Source organism: Orcinus orca, chromosome 2 (assembly GCF_937001465.1).
Source record: "Orcinus orca chromosome 2, mOrcOrc1.1, whole genome shotgun sequence".
In the NCBI taxonomy this organism is placed as follows: Eukaryota; Metazoa; Chordata; class Mammalia; order Artiodactyla; family Delphinidae; genus Orcinus; species Orcinus orca.
Window position 1 is genome coordinate 109,507,749 of NC_064560.1, and position 17,088 is coordinate 109,524,836.

The window sequence follows — 17,088 nt, forward strand, 5'->3', positions numbered from 1 at the left end:
TTTCTTGTTTCTTGAGGTAGGCTTGTATAGCTAAAAACTTCCCTCTTAGAACTGCTTTTGCTGCATCCCATAGGTTTTGGATCATTGTGTTTTCATTGTCATTTGTCTGTAGGTGTTTTTTGATTTCCTCTTTGATTTCTTCAGTGATCTCTTGGTTATTTAGTAACGTATTGTTTAGCATCCATGTGTTTGTGTTTTTTTCGTTTTTTTTCCCTGTAATTGATTTCTAATCTCATAACGTTGTGGTCAGAAAAGATGCTTGATATGATTTCAATTTTCTTAAATTTACTGAGGCTTGATTTGTGACCCAAGATGTGATCTATCCTGGAGAATGTTCCATGTGCACTTGAGAAGAAAGTATAATCTGCTGTTTTTGGTTGGAATGTCCTATAAATATCAATTAAATCTATCTGGTCTATTGTGTCATTTAAAGCTTGTGTTTCCTTATTAATTTTCTGTTTGTATGATCTGTCCATTGGTGTAAGTGAGGTGTTAAAGTCCCCCACTATTATTGTGTTACTGTCGATTTCCTTTTATAGCTGTCAGCAGTTGCCTTATGTATTGAGGTGCTCCTATGTTGGGTACATATATATTTATTAATTGTTATATCTTTTTCTTGGATTGATCCCTTGATCATTATGTAGTGTCCTTCCTTGTCTCTTGTAACATTCTTTATTTTAAAGTCTATTTTATCTGATATGAGTATTGCTACTCCAGCTTTCTTTTGATTTCCATTTGCATGGAATATCTTTTTCCAACCCCTCCCTTTCAGTCTGTATGTGTCTCTGGGTCTGAAGTGGGTCTCTTGTAGACAGCATGTATATGGGTCTTGTTTTTGTATCCATTCAGCGAGCCTGTGTCTTTTGGTTGGAGCATTTAATCCTTTGACATGTAAGGTAATTATCAATATGTATATTCCTATTACCATTTCCTTAATTGTTTTGGTAGGTCCTTTTCTTCTCTTGTGTTTCCTACTTAGTGAAGTTCCTTTAGCATTTCTTGTAGACCTGGTTTTGTGGTGCTGAATTCTCTTAGCTTTTGCTTGTCTGTAAAGCTTTTGATTTGTCCATCGAATCTGAATGAGATCCCTGCTGGATTGAGTAATCTTGGTTGTAGGTTCTTCCCTTTCATCACTTTAATTATGTCATGCACTCCCTTCTGACTTGTAGAGTTTTTGCTGAGAAATCAGCTGTTAACCTTATGGGAGTTCCCTTGTATGTTATTTGTCATTTTTCCCTTGCTGCTTTCAATAATTTTTCTTTGTCTTAATTTTTGCCAATTTGATTACTATGTGTCTCAGCATGTTTCTCCTTGGTTTTATCCTGTATGGGACTCTCTGCGCTTCCTGGACTTGGGTGGCTATTTCCTTTCTTGGGTCCTTTCTCTCGTCTTCTGGGACCCATATAATGCGAATGTTGTTGCGTTTAATATTGTCCCAGAGGTCTCTTAGGCTGTCTTCATTTCTTTTCATTCTTTTTTTTTTTTTTTTTTTTTTTGCGGTACGCAGGCCTCTCACTGTTGTGGCCTCTCCCATCGCGGAGCACAGGCTCTGGACGCGCAGGCTCAGCGGCCATCACAGGCCCAGCCGCTCTGCGGCATGTGGGATCTTCCCAGACTGGGGCTCGAACCCGTGTCCTCTGCATCAGCAGGCAGACTCTCAACCACTGCACCACAAGGGAAGCCCTCTTTTCATTTTTTTTGCTTTATTCTGTTCCACAGTAGTGAATTCCACCATTCTGTCTTCGAGGTCACTTATCCATTCTTCTTCCTCAGTTATTCTGCTATTGGTTCCTTCTACCTTTTTTTTCATTTCAGTTATTGTATTGTTCATCTCTGTTTGTTTGTTCTTTAATTCTTCTAGGTCTTTGTTAAACATTTCTTGCATCTTCTTGATCCTTTGCCTCCATTCTTTTTCCAAGGTCCTGGATCATCTTCACTATCATTATTCTGAATTCTTTTTCTGGAAGGTTGCTTATCTCCGCTTCGTTTAGTTGTTTTTCTGGGGTTTTATCTTGTTCCTTCATCTGGTATATAGCCCTCTGCTTTTTCATCTTGTCTATCTTTCTGTGAATGTGGTTTTTGTTCCACAGGCTGCAGGATTGTAGTTCTTGCTTCTGCTGTCTGCCCTCTGGTGTATGAGGCTAGCTAAGAGCTGTTCTATGGTTTTTATTGTGTCTTTCCCTCCCAGTTTTATTGAGATAAATTGACACATAACATTGCATTCATTTAGAGTGTACAGCATAATTATTTGACGTGTTTATTGCAACATCAAAGTGATTACCACAATGAGGTTAGTTAACATCCGTCACCTCACAGTTATAATTTTTTTCTTCTGCTAAGCACTTTTAAAATCTACTTTCTTAGTAACTTTCAAATATACAATACAGTATTAACTACACCATGCTGTACTTACATCCCCAGAACTTAGTCAGCTTGTAACTGGAAGTTTGTAGCTTTTGAGTACATTCACCCTTTTTTTTTTCTGTTGAGGAGTTAGCTGTCAATCTAATTGTTTTGCCTCCAAAGATTATTCGTCATTTTTTTCTTTGGCTGCTTTTACAAGTTCTGTTTGTCTTTGGTTTTGTACAGCTTTACTATGTTTCTAGATGTGGACTTATAAAATTTTATTCTGCTTGGCATTTGTTGGGTCTCTTGAACATGTAGATTCACATCTTTCACCAATTTTAGCAGAATATCAGCCCTTGTCTCCTCAAGTGTTTCTTCTGCCCTGTTTTCTTTTTCTTTTCCTTCTGAGACTTCAAATAAACATGTTAGACTATCTCATTTATATCTCCCATCCTAATTTTAATGTTTTCTCCTTCCCCTCTTCTTTTTTTGCCCTTTGAGTTCTTTTGCCCATTCTCCAAGGGTTTTGTTCTTTCTTCAACTGTATGTAATTTGCTGTTAAACCTATTGTAGTGAGTTGAATAGTATCCTCCTAAAATTCATGTACACATAGACTGCAAAATGTGATTTTTTTTTTTAAGCAGGGTGTTTGCAGATGTAAATTGTTAAAGATCTCAACATGAAAACATCTTAGATTTAGGATAGGCCCTAAACTCAATAACTTGGGTCTTTATAAGAGAAAGGAGAGGAACATTTGGACACAGAGACATGTAAGGAAGAAGGCAATGTAAAGACAGGAAGACATTGGAATTATGCTCCCACACACCAAGGAATGCCAGTAGCTACCAGAAGCTAGGAGAAAGGCAAGGAGGAATTTTCACCTAAAGCCTTTGGAGAAAGTGTGGCTCTGACAATACCTTGATTTGGGACTTCTGGCTCCAGAACTGTGAGAGAATAAATTTCTGTTGTTGTAAACCACCAAGTTTGTGATAATTTGTAATGGCAGTCCTAAGAAATTAATACACTCATTAATTGTTATTCTCCAATCCTGTGAGCTAATTCATCAGCTGATCAATACATAACCTCATTTTATGTTTCTGTTTAAAGACACCTTACTTAAGACATTATTGATATATTAACACTGAATTCAGCCAAAAACACTAACTCATGCCTGAGCAAAGTTTATCTAACATAGTTTCTCCACAAGTCTCATTAGAACCTTCTTGCACTTAGGAACACTGGACAGTCCTTCAGCATTGTGCTGGGGTGCCATTTTAAACAGTGAAGTCATCAACAAAAAGCACAAAAATATGAAAAACATGGCTCTAAATATACCTTGAAGAGGACACTTATTTTCAGTATGAGAACTAAAACAAGAAGAGAGAGTGTCACCTCCTGTAACCTCAGCTGGGAATGTCCACCCTATTGACTCAATTTTTCATCACTCTGCACAACATGCATGTCCACAAATGACCATGAAAGCATTGGGAGTATTGATTTTCAAGTTACAAATAAATTTTAGCAAGTAGGTAAATTCGCAAATATGAACTGCCAATAAATGAGAATCAGCTGTAGACTTAAATCCAGGAATGCTTTAATCTTCAATTAAGGAAATTAAGGTGATGAGAGATTTTGTATAACTTTAAATATAAAGCCATAGTACTCTATATAGGGCAGCAGTCCCCAAGCTTTTTGGCAGCAGAGACTGGTTTCGTGGAAGACAGTTTTTCCACGGATGGCTGGGGGAGGTGGATAGTTGAGGCGATAATGCGAACAGTGGTTCAGGCGGTAATGCGAGCAATGGCGAGTGGCAGATGAAGCTTCACTCAGTTGCCCACCACTCACCTCCTGCTGTGCGGCCAGGTTCCTAACAGGCTGCAGACTGGTACTGCTCCACAGACCAGGGGTTGGGGGCCCCCTGGTATAGGGTACTCGGTATAGAGTTTGAATACTAGTCATTGCAGAGGATGGCCTAACATTCTCAGCAAGTTAGCTAGACTTACTGTGGTCCCTCACAGCCAGCTAGTCCCAGCTGCCTAAAGCTCCCATTGTAATGCATCTTCCACATTATGCTGTCCAGACCCAAGTAAAAGGACATCTCATTCTTCCTCTACTTGTTTCTCTCCCTTCCTTGATAGGTTATTCCCTTACCCCACCCTCCTTTTCTTTAGCACCAGCTTTCCCTTGTGTCCTGACTCTCCAGTGGCACAGGCTTGGGTTCTGCCATCCCCACTCACTGCCATTGTTGCTTATCTGCTTATAGTACGGTGGGAGTGGGGGGAAGCTGAGTACATAACCCGGCTTGGAACACCTATTTTCAGAATAGTAAAAAATGAACTAATACAAACAGTTCAGTCACCTTAGCATGAGTCTTCTCTCTTGTTTTTTCTCCAGATACATGTTGATAATGTATGTTTTGTACTTGTGCAAGGGACAGAATCCAGCTAGTTTCCTCTTTCCTGTGACTTTGAATCACTATATTTAAGGGTTTGGTTTTTATAGTGTTACTATCTGGGAAATCAGGCACAGTGGAATAGATTATAAGATGGTTTGGAGGGAATTCCCTGGTGGTCCAGTAGTTGGGACTCTGCACTTTCACTGCCAAGGGCATGGGTTCAATCCCTGGTTGGGGAACTAAGATCCCACAATCAGTCAGTTAATCAATAAAAAAAAAAATGGTTTTGGAAAATGCAGAGAGGTTCATTTGAGACCTACAGGTCCACAGTGACAGAATAGATATTTTTGCTATTTTCTTTTGAATTTCCTTTACAGAAACTCTAGTCCTCATTCAGCCCAAAGACTCTGTCCTGTAACATAAAAGCAGGGAGTTCATTTTGGCCACGTGGTCTTTCGGTTAAGCTCAACAAAATGAAGCTTCGTCCTCCATAAATTCCTCTCACACTATCCGTATATAGGCTCACTCACTATCCATAGAGCAATTAAAAATTATTACCATGTGAGTCGAAGAGCTACAAATTTCTGCATCATTTTATTTTGTATATTTACTGAAGACACCTGCAGAGAAGATTATGATCTATCTGCCTGCCTTAGAAGGCCTGTGTCAAAAAATTGGCATTTTGTCATGCCTTCACTAAGACTCCCCCATTTTGGAAGGTTTTTCCTTAAGCTCTGAACACTTATTCTTATCTTAATTAGGGCTTGTCTGCCGTACAATTCAGGGTCTTTTAGGAGGGCTATTTGTGACTATATTCTCTAGGTTAGGTTACATATTGCTATACCCCCATATCAAGAAACTTCTTACCAGAAAATTTTAAATTTTCATTAGTTAAATGTCCATCTTTGTACACAAATGCAGGGAAAGTTGGTTCTAAGAAGTTATCTGAGGGGAGGAAGAGGAGTGGGCTGGGAATTGGGGGTTGGTAGATGGTAGATGCAAACTATTATGTTTAGAATGGATAAACTACAAGGTCCTGTTGTATAGCACAGGGAACTATGTCCAATCTCCTGGGATAAACCATACTGGAAAAGAATATTTTAAACTTTTTTTTCTCGGTACGCGGGCCTCTCACTGTTGTGGCCTCTCCCGTTGCGGAGCACAGGCTCCGGACACGCAGACTCAGCGGCCATGGCTCACGGGCCCAGCCGCTCCGCGGCATGTGGGATCTTCCCGGACCGGGGCACGAACCCGTGTCCCCTGCATCAGCAGGCGGACTCTCAACCACTGCGCCACCAGGGAAGCCCAAAAAGAATATTTTAAAAAGCATGTCTCTATGTGTATAACTGAGTCACTTTGCTGTGCAGCAGAGCTTGGCACAATGTTGTAAATCAACTATGATTCAATAAAAAATATTTTAATATAAGTATTCTAAAAAATAGTTGTTTGGCTTTTCTGTCATAATATCTAAGAGATCAGGTGAGGGTGCTGGATAAAAAGCAAAGTACCTAGCCAGTGCAGGGACAGGGGACCCATTCCCCTTATGGTACAGTTACAGCCCTTAGAATCATTATTCTGACTCAATGAAGGAAAAATGTTGAGCAGAATTGGGTGAGGCAGCAAAGTTGATGGACAACTAGGGAGGACAACCAGGTGGTGATCCCTGTCAACAAGAAGTGTGGCTGGCACCTATGAGTCAGAAGAATTTCTTCTGGATTTAGCCCCATTGTGTTCCCTCATTTTAGTGAAAATGCTGCAGCTCAGCCCCCACGTTTACCTGGGAGTAACCCTGGGAGTGCTTGGTGGTAATTCTCAATGGGAACTTGTTTTCAACATGAATTAGGCTGTAAGTAACTGCCATGAAATTATCATAATTATGTGTGTGCATATACACACACATTTGTTTTATTTATCTTTATGTTTGTCTTTTATCTTGAGAGACAATTTCAGATGACAATTTTTTATCCCTTCTCCCGAAAATATAACTGGGGCATAAAGACCTACTTTTAATCTGTACGTGTAAAGTTTTTTTCTGTATGCATTTTCATATGGCTTAGAAAATCATTCTGCAAATACTACATGCTCATTGTTTAAAAATTAAGCTCAGGAGTGTACATGGGTATATAATGAAAAGTAAAAGAATCCTGACTTTAGATAAATCACTATCAACACATTATTGTCTGCCCTTCCAGAAATTATCTGTACATATAAAGGCATATAATTTTTGAGTAAATGGGATCCAATTAAATGTTCTTCCACTTCCTTTTTTAGCAATGTGTATACTTTAAGCTGATGTTAAAAGGCACAGCAAGACACTTTCCACTCTGCTATAGTACATTTCACAACAATATATTATTCTCTTTTGTTCTTGACTATAACATAAAGTGCCTGTAAAGTGACCTTTTGTTTTGATATGTATGGCAGGAACACAAGAGTTTTACAATAAACAATATCTCACAATAATGACTCATTATTTGGAGAAAAAAATAATCCAGCAAATATCTTGGGAAATGTCATCATGCATCTGGTGGTCAGCAAACTTGGAGTGGGATTCCTGTCCAGTTCTACTGCATTCCATATTCGGTCTCACAAAGAATGGGATTGTGAGAAAACTCATTTTACTAGTGGGATGTTTGATGAAAATTTTTTTTACTAAGATACTTCCACCATTCTCAAGACCTATAAGCTAGTTAGATCTTTTCTTTTTAAATAAGCTCTACAGAAAGCTTAATTCTTATTAACACTGCAAATGTTTTCTTCTGGATTTTAAAAAAACAACTTCCACCAGTTAATTATTTTAATACCTACTGTGTGCCAAGTTATGCCAGATATTTGTGTACATTTTTTCACTTAATCCTCACAGCAACTGTTCTTTTCCAGGTTCCTTTCAGTTAATGAGACAGAGGCCCATGAAGGCTAAATAAAATGTTCAAGGTCTCACTGCTAAGTGGGGATGCTGAGATTTAAAGCCAGGTCAGTCTGGCTGGTTTTGTGCTACCTAATGTGTACTCTTAAGCAAGACCTGTCCCTTCTCTTCCTACCTGTTGCCCTTGTACTACTGGCGCACCCCAGTCAGCACATCTGTGGTGCTAGCTTAAACAGGGTATTAACTCTTTTGCCTTTTATTTGGTTCCTTTGACTTTCCCTTTTAGAAAGCCCTGTCCTCACTCAGCCCAGACCACTCTAATAGAAGAGGGACCAGCAGATATTGCCCATTAAAGTGAAAGCAGGGAGTTCACACTGGCCAGGTGGCCTCTTTGTGAAACCTGAAAAAGACAGTCCTTCAAGTCTGTGTGCCACTTATGCCTATTTATGACACACTGGTTTTCAGTTTGACATATATCCATGGAGTCGTGGAAAATGTGTGTAACTTGGTTTCTAGAACAGATTGAAGAGAAAATCATCACATGTGGTCATGAATCCTCTCCTGGGCTTTAGGAATTTTGACCCTACCCTGTTAACTGTCACACTCTTGACTTTTCTTCCATCTACCCTATATATATATATATATATATATACACACACACACACACACACACACACATATAAAACTTTCTAGGAGACATGGTCCCTGACTACACCCAACTCCCTATCCCACTTCCCTGCTTCATTTTTCCATTGCCACCATTTAACAGACTATTTTACTTATTTTTGCTTATTGTCATGTCTTCCTAAAAATGTAAACTCTCTGAGTGCAAGAATTTTGTCTACTTTGTTCGTCACTATACCGCCAGTAACTAGAACAGTGCCTGACACATAGTAAGAGCTCAACAAAAAATAATTTCCAGAGCCTCTGCCTCCTTTTCCTAACTTTTCTAGTTCATTATCCCAACCCCCACTACTGTCACCGCAATCTGTTGAGTCCTCAGTTGTACTCTGTTTCATATGTGTTTAGTTTTATCTTCCCAGCCAAGTTGTACATTTCTTGAGGGCAAAGACAACATAGGATTTCTTCTTTATAATATATAGCACCTAGCAGAGTGTTGGGCATGTAATCAACATTTGTTAGATTCTTGATGATTATATTCTATCTACAGTGAACCAGAGTCTTTCAAGGTAAGGGTGCCTATTGGATAACCATAAAAGTCTTCCAAAGGGCCCAGGCAACTGGGTGAAAGGTATCCTTCCTTTGTGAATTCTCAAATGCTTTGTAATAGAAGTTTCCATAGCTCAGAAAACCAGGTAAAGAGTTCATTGTTTACTGGGAGCTTAAGGAAAGAAGGAGGCTGCATAGGAATCTTCAATAATTTCTAAGACGATGTCCTGGGGCAATACAAGTATGGTTATAACTTTTATACTACTATCCGCACCTGCTAGATCAGCTGAGAAGAGGATGGATGAGCCAGATCCAGGTGCACATCTAAATCTGAAAGCTGGACTTTAAATCCTTGGGTGGAGTTTATAAAAGTTAATGTAGCCACTTTGGAAAACAGTCTGACAGTTTCTCAAAAAGTTAAACATAAAGCTACCATGTGACCCAACATTTCACTTCTAGGTATCTACCCAAGAGAACTGAAAACATATGTCCACATAAAGACTTGCGCGTGAATGCTCATAGGAGCATTATTCATAATCACCTCAAGCTGGAAACAATCTAAATGTCCATCAGTTGATGAATAAACACAAAATGTGGTTCAGTTATACAATGGAAAACTGAGCAAGAAAAGGGAACAAACTGATACATGCTGCATGGATGAACCTTGAAAACATCATGCTAAGTGAAAGGGCTCAAACATAAGACCACATATTGTATGATTCCTTTTACATGGCAAGTCCAGGGAAGGCAAATTTATAGAGACAAAATAAATTAGTGGTTGCTTAGGGCAGAGAATGGAAAGGAGCATTACCTGTAATGGGCATGAAGGGTCTTATCAGGGTGATGAAAATGTTCTGAAAGCAGAGTTACGGTGATGATTGTGCCATTTGGTAAAGTTACTAAAAATCATTGAATTGTATACTTGCAATGAGTAAATTTTATGATATGTAAAGTATACTTCATTAAGTTATCTTTTAAAAGTTAATGTACCTTTTTCTGATTGTAAAGGGAATACATACTCATTATAAAAAGTATAGAAAAACATAGAAAAGAAAATAATCAGTATCAAGAGATAACATTTTGCTTATTTCCTTGTGTGTATGATTTACATAATTGAGATTATTCTTTATATGTCATTTTAAGCCCTAATTTTCTGATCAAACATAAGCATTTAATCTCATCATTAAAGTAGCTGAGTAATATTTCATCATGGAGGTTTATCATAATTCATTCAACTACCCTCCACTGCTGGATATTTCAATTTTATAAATAACATGTGCTAAGTATCTTTGTACCCAGAAAATTACTAAAGCTTATTTTTCAATCTAGTTTATCCCCTTTTCTTAGTATCTATCTTACAACTCTTGAATTTGACCTTTGAAATATGGACTTCTTTATCTTAATTTGGAGAAGAGAGCCCTGCTTAAGCACAGAGATTCACTCATGATTTCAAAATAGGGCATAGGTAAAAAAAAAAAAAAAAAAAATAGGGCATAGGTGATGAAGCTGTTCAGCTGGGCCTACTTGTTTGTGAGAGAGAACAAAGCAGGTGTCAGGTCCTGGGATCTGCACCCAGAGAGTGAGGATTCCAGTGCAGCAAGAGGTCTGCAGCAAGCCCAAGAGCCCCAGCCCTGTATTCCCTGGCGGTCCAGTGGTTAGGACTCCGAGCTTCCACTGCAGGGGACACGGGTTCGATCTCTGGTTGGGGAACTAAGATCCCACATGCCACTCAGCACGGCCAAAAAAATAAATAAATAAAACACACACACACACACACACACACACACACACACACACACACACACACACACACATAAATAAATAAATAAATAAAAGCAGTGCTTTTCCCCTGACCATACAAGAAAGAAAAGTAATACAGTTTCACTAATACATACATACATAGATACTTAAAGAAATACATATATGGGGCTTCCCTGGTGGCGCAGTGGTTGAGAGTCCGCCTGCCGATGCAGGGGACGCAGGTTCATGCCCCGGTCCGGGAGGATCCCACATGCCGCGGAGCAGCTGGGCCCGTGAGCCATGGCCGCTGAGCCTGCGCGTCCAGAGCCTGTGCCCCGCAACGGGAGAGGCCACAACAGTGAGAGGCCCACGTGCCGCAAAAAAAAAAAAGAGAAATACATATATGAATAATTATAATTTAAAAATACAAAGAAGTGAAATTCTAAAATCCTTCCATCTAGGGCATTCAGATACTTGTATATTTATTTTTTTAATTTATTAATTTTCATATATATTCATTTTTTAAATTTATTTATTTTCTTTATTTTTTTGGCTGCGTCGGGTCTTAGTTGCAGCATTCAGGATCTTTTGTCGTGGCCCATGGGCTTTTCTCTACTTGTGGTGTGCAGGTTTTCTCTCTCTAGCTGTGGTGCGCAGGCTCCAGAGGGTGTGGGCTCTGTAGTTTACTGCACGCAGGCTCTCTGGTTGAGGCGCACGAGCTCAGTAGCTGTGGCAGGCGGGCTAACTTGTCCCGCGGCATGTGGGATCTTAGTTCCCCTACCAGAGATTCAACCTGCGCCCCCTGCATTGGAAGGCGGATTCTTTACCACTGGACCACCAGGGAAGTCCTTATATTTGTATATTCAAAACAAGCAAATAAAATAGAAATTCTGTAGTATATTTAACTGCTCTCTTTTTCATCTGTTATATTGTTATATATATAAATGATTATATATAATGAGATATACTATGGCTAGGTCTTTGACATTTTGTAAAAAGAATTCTCTCCTGTGTCTTAGTTCTTTATCCTGTGGTATTAGAGTATTCCTGACTTTATTCCCATGTACCATCACTTTAAATTTTAAAATTTGCAGGCATGTGTCCAATCTACATGAATATGCAGTGTTTTAAATTATAGGCTGAGGATTTAGCAAATTTCTTAAATTGGAATTTAAGAAAATCTTCAGCATTTCTTAAGTCATATCCTATTCAGTGTCCTATTTTCAGTCTTTTTTTTCCAGAGAGAAAAATTCCCCAGAGTTATGCAGCATTCCAGAGCATGGTCCTTTTTATTTAATTATTTTGGAAGATGAAAAGCTTTTTCATAGCACCCCCACAAAATCCGTTATACCAAAGCACCACGCAGCCACACAGCGCATTGAGCCCAACACAGTGCCCGCGACTGTGGCTCTCCTCCTCAGCTTCTTGTCTCTTCATCCTTCAGGCCTGCCGCTTTGTATACGTGGTCTCTTCTGAACACAGCTTTAACACTAACATCCCCGGTACCCAGACATGTCTCCCTGAACCTGTCTCAGTGTGTTGGGGAGTTGTTCCTTCAGCACCAGTACCCAACCATAGAAGACAGAATATAAAGTCTTCCTCAATCCCACATGAACTGTGTCAGTCGTGAGATGGTAAGAGGGGCCATGTTAGCAAATACCTGCCAACTATTCTGAAGCCAAAGCCATTCGTTCTGATAATGACTTCTAGAAATATAACTGACTTAAATTATTTTTTTGATTTGGAGTTGATTTACAATGTTGTGTTAGTTTCTGCTGTACAGCAAAGTGAATCAGTTATACATATACATATACCCACTCCTTTTTAGATTCTATTCCCATATAGGTCATTATGGAGTACTGAGAAGAGTTCCCTGTGCTATACAGTAGGTCCTTCTTAGTTATCTATTTTATATATAGTAGTGTGTATATGTCAATCCCAATCTCCCAGTCTATCCCTCCCCCACCTTCCCCCTGGTAACCGTAAGTTTGTTTTCTACATCTGTGACTCTGTTTTGTAAATAAGTTCACTTGTACCCTTTTTTTAGATTCCACATATAAGGGATATCATATGATATTTGTCTTTCTCTGATAACTGACTTAAACTTAATAACTACATTCAGCAAGTGATTTCACTCAGATACCTACCCAGGTATACCTTTGACAAACAACTTAATCCAGAAGGTATCGCTGAAACTTAGATTCTCTGTGAGTGTTTATTTGTTTTTATGTTTGTGAGAGTTGTTTTTACGTTTGCTTTCGTGATTTTAGTGAAACTTTTAAAAATGTTCTCACCGGTGTTACTTCAGCTGTGCTGCCCTGACATAGAATGTTAGGGCTTAGATTATCGAATTGTCCCAGTGTTGACCGAGTGTGATCCCTGCTGTCACTTTCTCACATCTGTCTGAAGTGTCACCCTCCTGGGCAGGTCTGAGTGGCTGTGTTTCACCTGAAGAAAAGACCAGTTTCTTTCTCACAGATTCTGTGAATCATGTTACTGACCAGGTCTCTTCCCTGCCAGAAAGACCAAATCCATGTGTAGGGCCCACCTCCAGCAAGTATGTCAGACTTCAAGGCATGTTCACCCATCTCATGGCGGGCCTTGTTTTTTTCACTATGTCTCTGTTACAACTCTGTCATGAGCTTTTTATATATTTTTGCGAGCCGCCTAAAATTCTCTCTGGAGGTGTAAGTCGATAACTAATTTTAAATCAATTTATCATTCCATACTGCATAGAAAGAGTTCTAACTGAACTCATTTTAAAGAAACATTCTTCTTCAGGGACATTTATTTAAAAGTTATGGTGCTCCAGGAAGAGAGATGTCGAAGCTGCCACCCAAACCGGTCAAACCAGGGTACGTTAAAGTGTTCAGAGCTCTTTATACGTTTTGAACCCAAACTCCAGATGAATTGTACTTTGAAGAAGGTGATATTATCTACGTTACTGACATGAGTGATACCATTTGGTGAAAGGCACCTCCAAAGGCAGGACGGGACTGATCCCAAGCAACTATGTGGCTGAGCAGGTAGAATCCATTGACAATCCATTCCATGAAGCTGCAAAAAGAGGCAACTTGAGCTGGTTGAGAGAGTGCTTGGACAACCGAGTCGGTGTTAATGGCTTGGACAAAGCTGGAAGCACTGCCCTGTACTGAGCTTGTCATGGGGCGTCACAGAGATACAGTGGAAATGCTATTTACTCAACCAAACATTGAACTGAACCAACAAAACAAGTCGGGAGACACAGCTTTGCATGCTGCTGCCTGGAAGGGTTATGCAGATGTTGTCCAGTTGCTTCTGGCAAAAGTTGCTAGAACAGACTTAAGAAACAATGAGAAGAAGCTGGGCCTGGACATGGCTACTAATGCTACCTGTGCCTCTCTCCTGAAAAAGCAACGGGGAATAGATGCAGTCCGAACATTAAGCAATGCCGAGGACTATCTTGATGATGAAGAATCAGATTAATTCCTTTCTGGAGCTTTGAGATCTAAAACTTCTGTTGCTTTTGCCATTTCAAAACATTGTCTTTGCCAGAAGAGTGTTGGTAACTGTAAAAAAAAAAAAAAAAAAAAAAGACAGTCTATATGAACGTGGCAGTTGCACTGTTTGAATAAAACATGTAAATGAATAGGTCTCACCTTCAGTTTGCCAATAAGTGACTGGATATTTTGCTGTATAAAGTACATTTTTGTTCACCAGAGTAGAACAAGAAGAGATTATTTCTATTTATCAAGCTTAGAGGAATTTTAAGAATTTTTTCTTTTAAAAAAATCGGGATTTTCTTTTTTTTTTTAAAGTTCTTTACCTCAAGGATTGAGATATTTTGAATGGATTTTTCAAGGGGGGAAGACTTATTATCATAATAAACCAAAAGACTTAATAGAAAATCGTCAGCTATTCTGACAAAAATAAACATTTTAAGAGACTTTATTTCCTTTGTTTTGTGGTATCACTCTTTGCTGGTAAATAAATAAAGCTTTTTATATTTAGGTAAAGACTGATTTTATTTTTTAAATAACATTTTGTATTATTAGCACAGAAGAATCATAGTAGCCAAATTTTCTTTCTTTCTTTTTTTTTTTCCCTGGATACAGTGTACTTTATTGATGGTACATGACAAAGTAGGGCTCCCTAAGCCCCTCCCCTTCTTTAGGGGGTGTGGGATGGAAACCATGTGGAGGTTGGGAGATTCTCGGTGTCTTGGAGGATCGAGTTGGCCTAGTAGCCAAATTTCTGTTCAGCCTTCTATATCTGCTTTGATTAAAGTGAAGATGACAATCATTGAGATACATTTCTAATAAAATATATAAACTTTAATAATATAAATAAATAAAAGTTAGGTAGAGTGCTGCTTTCTGGGAGCTGACAGAATTTAAAAGTTCATCACCAATGTTCTCCCTCTGCTACCCCTTCCCTGCTTTTTGTAGAAAGAGGATTGAAAAGACAATTGGAAAGAAAGGAGAATATTAGACATACACAGCTAAGTTCATTTGAAAATAAAGAGAATGTTAAAAGGAAAAAGAGAACACTGGACATACAAAGTCAAATTCATTTGTTTATTTATAAATATGTCATGTATATTTAAAAGAATATACACATTGTTTTATTGAACTAGGACTCTATTATTCTGGGTGAATAGCTAGAATTCGTACTCAAGTTTATAAGAACTAGAGGCTAAACTGACTTGATATGATATCTAGTAAATAAATTAAAAATATGAAATTATCTTAAATGCACTGAGGAAAGTAGGTTATGTCCTATGTACAATTTAATCTCAAATCAATTTCTTCCTTAATTGTCTGGACTTTTTAGAATATTATTTTATCTGGTGGGTGGTTTAAGAGCTTAGATTTGGTTTTGGTTAGGAGGTGACTGAGATGTTTAGTGGGGAAAGGGGAAAGAGTAATTGGTCATTGCTACTTGGTGGTAGAATTAAAGAACCGTGAAGAGTTTGTAAAAATCAGACATGTTTCTTATAGTAAAGGAATGCTTTTGTAAGATAATTTGTTACCAAAATTATCACTGAAGAGAATGTCTTATAACCAGATCAACAAAACTGTATTACTGAACATTATCTATAATATTATTTAGAGTGTATAACATATATTTCTATGCACACCAACGTATCCTTACTTATATTGATAAACGGGCTGCAAGTTAAGGAAAAGGGGTGATAGTTTGGTAGAGAATAAAAACTCAAGGCAAGGGCTTCCCTGGTTGGCACAGTGGTTAAGAATCCGCCTGCCAATGCAGGGGACACGGGTTCGAGCCCTGGTCTGAGAAGATCCCACATGTCACAGAGCAACTAAGCCCGTGCACCACAACTACTGAGCCTGCGTGCACCTAGAGCCCATGCTCTGCAACAAGAGAAGCCACCGGAATGAGAAGCCCGCACAACACAATGAAGAGTACCCCCGCTTGCGGCAACTAGAGAAAGTCCGTGTGCGGCAACTAGAGAAAGTCCGTTTGCATCAACAAAGACCCAACACAGACAAAAATAAATAAATAAAACAAATAAATTTATTGAAAAAAAAAAGAACTCAAGGCGAATCTCAATGTGTCTCCACTGCACCCCTATCTCTCCTTCCTACCTTCCCACCTTCTTGCTAGCCATCTTGGATGATGAGGCCCTGGTGGGTTTGAATTTAGAATGAATTATATGTTGACTCTTACCACCCGCTTTGGGACTTAATAAAGTCTTCAAACTCTTCTGAGTAACTGGCATCTGGACCTCATTGGACAGATGAAGCAGAGCTAAGACTACAGTTCACTAATCTTGGTTGTTGCTGCTTTCTTGTTATTATAACCAATTATTCTTCTGGAAGAAGCAGATCTTTTTTTTTTTTTTTTTAGAGCCAATATTTTATTTTACTTATTTAGTTTTTTATACTCTTTTCCATTATGGTTTAATCACAGAATATTAGATATAGTTCCCTGTGCTCTACATTAGGACCTTGTTGTTTACCCATTCTAAATGTAATAGTTTGCATCTACCAACCCCAAACTCCCAGTCCATCCCTCTCCCTCCCCCTCCCCCTCTCCCCCTCCCCCCCCCGCCCTACCCCCCCCCCCCCCCGCCCCAACCTCCAGGGGAAGCAAATCTTGATTTTCCACATAACTGTTGTTGACAAATCTTAACTCTGGCTTTCTATGATTTCTCTGATCCAATTACTTTAGCTCTTCCTTCACTTCTTGCTTAAAATTAAAAGCCTTGTCATTGTGTAAACTGACATTGTGCAACTTCTTTGTATTTCAAGAAATAAATTCTCTATAATCTCACCTTATTAACTATTACAAACTTTGCTAAAGGTAAAAGAAACAACAAAGCATTTGAAGTGCAATGCACAGTCTCCTTCATGTATTTTAGTACAATCTAATTTTATTACAAACTATATTTCGCATAAAATCTTAACTGCCATTTCTCCCTCAAGAACCTACAGCTGTCCTTTCATCTACAGATCCTGCATTTACTTTTGATAAAAAGGCAGTATTTTGTGGGCTCTGATTACTTTGGCTCAACCCATTAGCAACACTAACAATAGACTAATTGTCAGTAAAATTAGCCTTTTAT

General features: G+C 38.8%; 1 protein-coding gene and 1 pseudogene across 4 annotated transcripts in view; both read left to right on the top strand.

The window, feature by feature from the left end:
* The window catches only part of COPS2 (COP9 signalosome subunit 2), a 58,803-nt gene extending 44,297 nt beyond the window's left edge, over positions 1–14,506 (top strand). For 2 of the 4 annotated variants that reach the window (XM_004281298.3, XM_004281299.3), the window contains exon 15: positions 1,508–14,506. The gene's annotated coding sequence lies outside the window, so the exon portion shown is untranslated. The remainder of the gene's footprint in view (positions 1–1,507) is intronic. The other 2 variants (XM_049706070.1, XM_049706071.1) reach the window with 2 other exon arrangements.
* Positions 13,338–14,506, top strand: LOC101288944 (osteoclast-stimulating factor 1-like; annotated as a pseudogene).
* Positions 14,507–17,088: the final 2,582 nt, after the last annotated feature.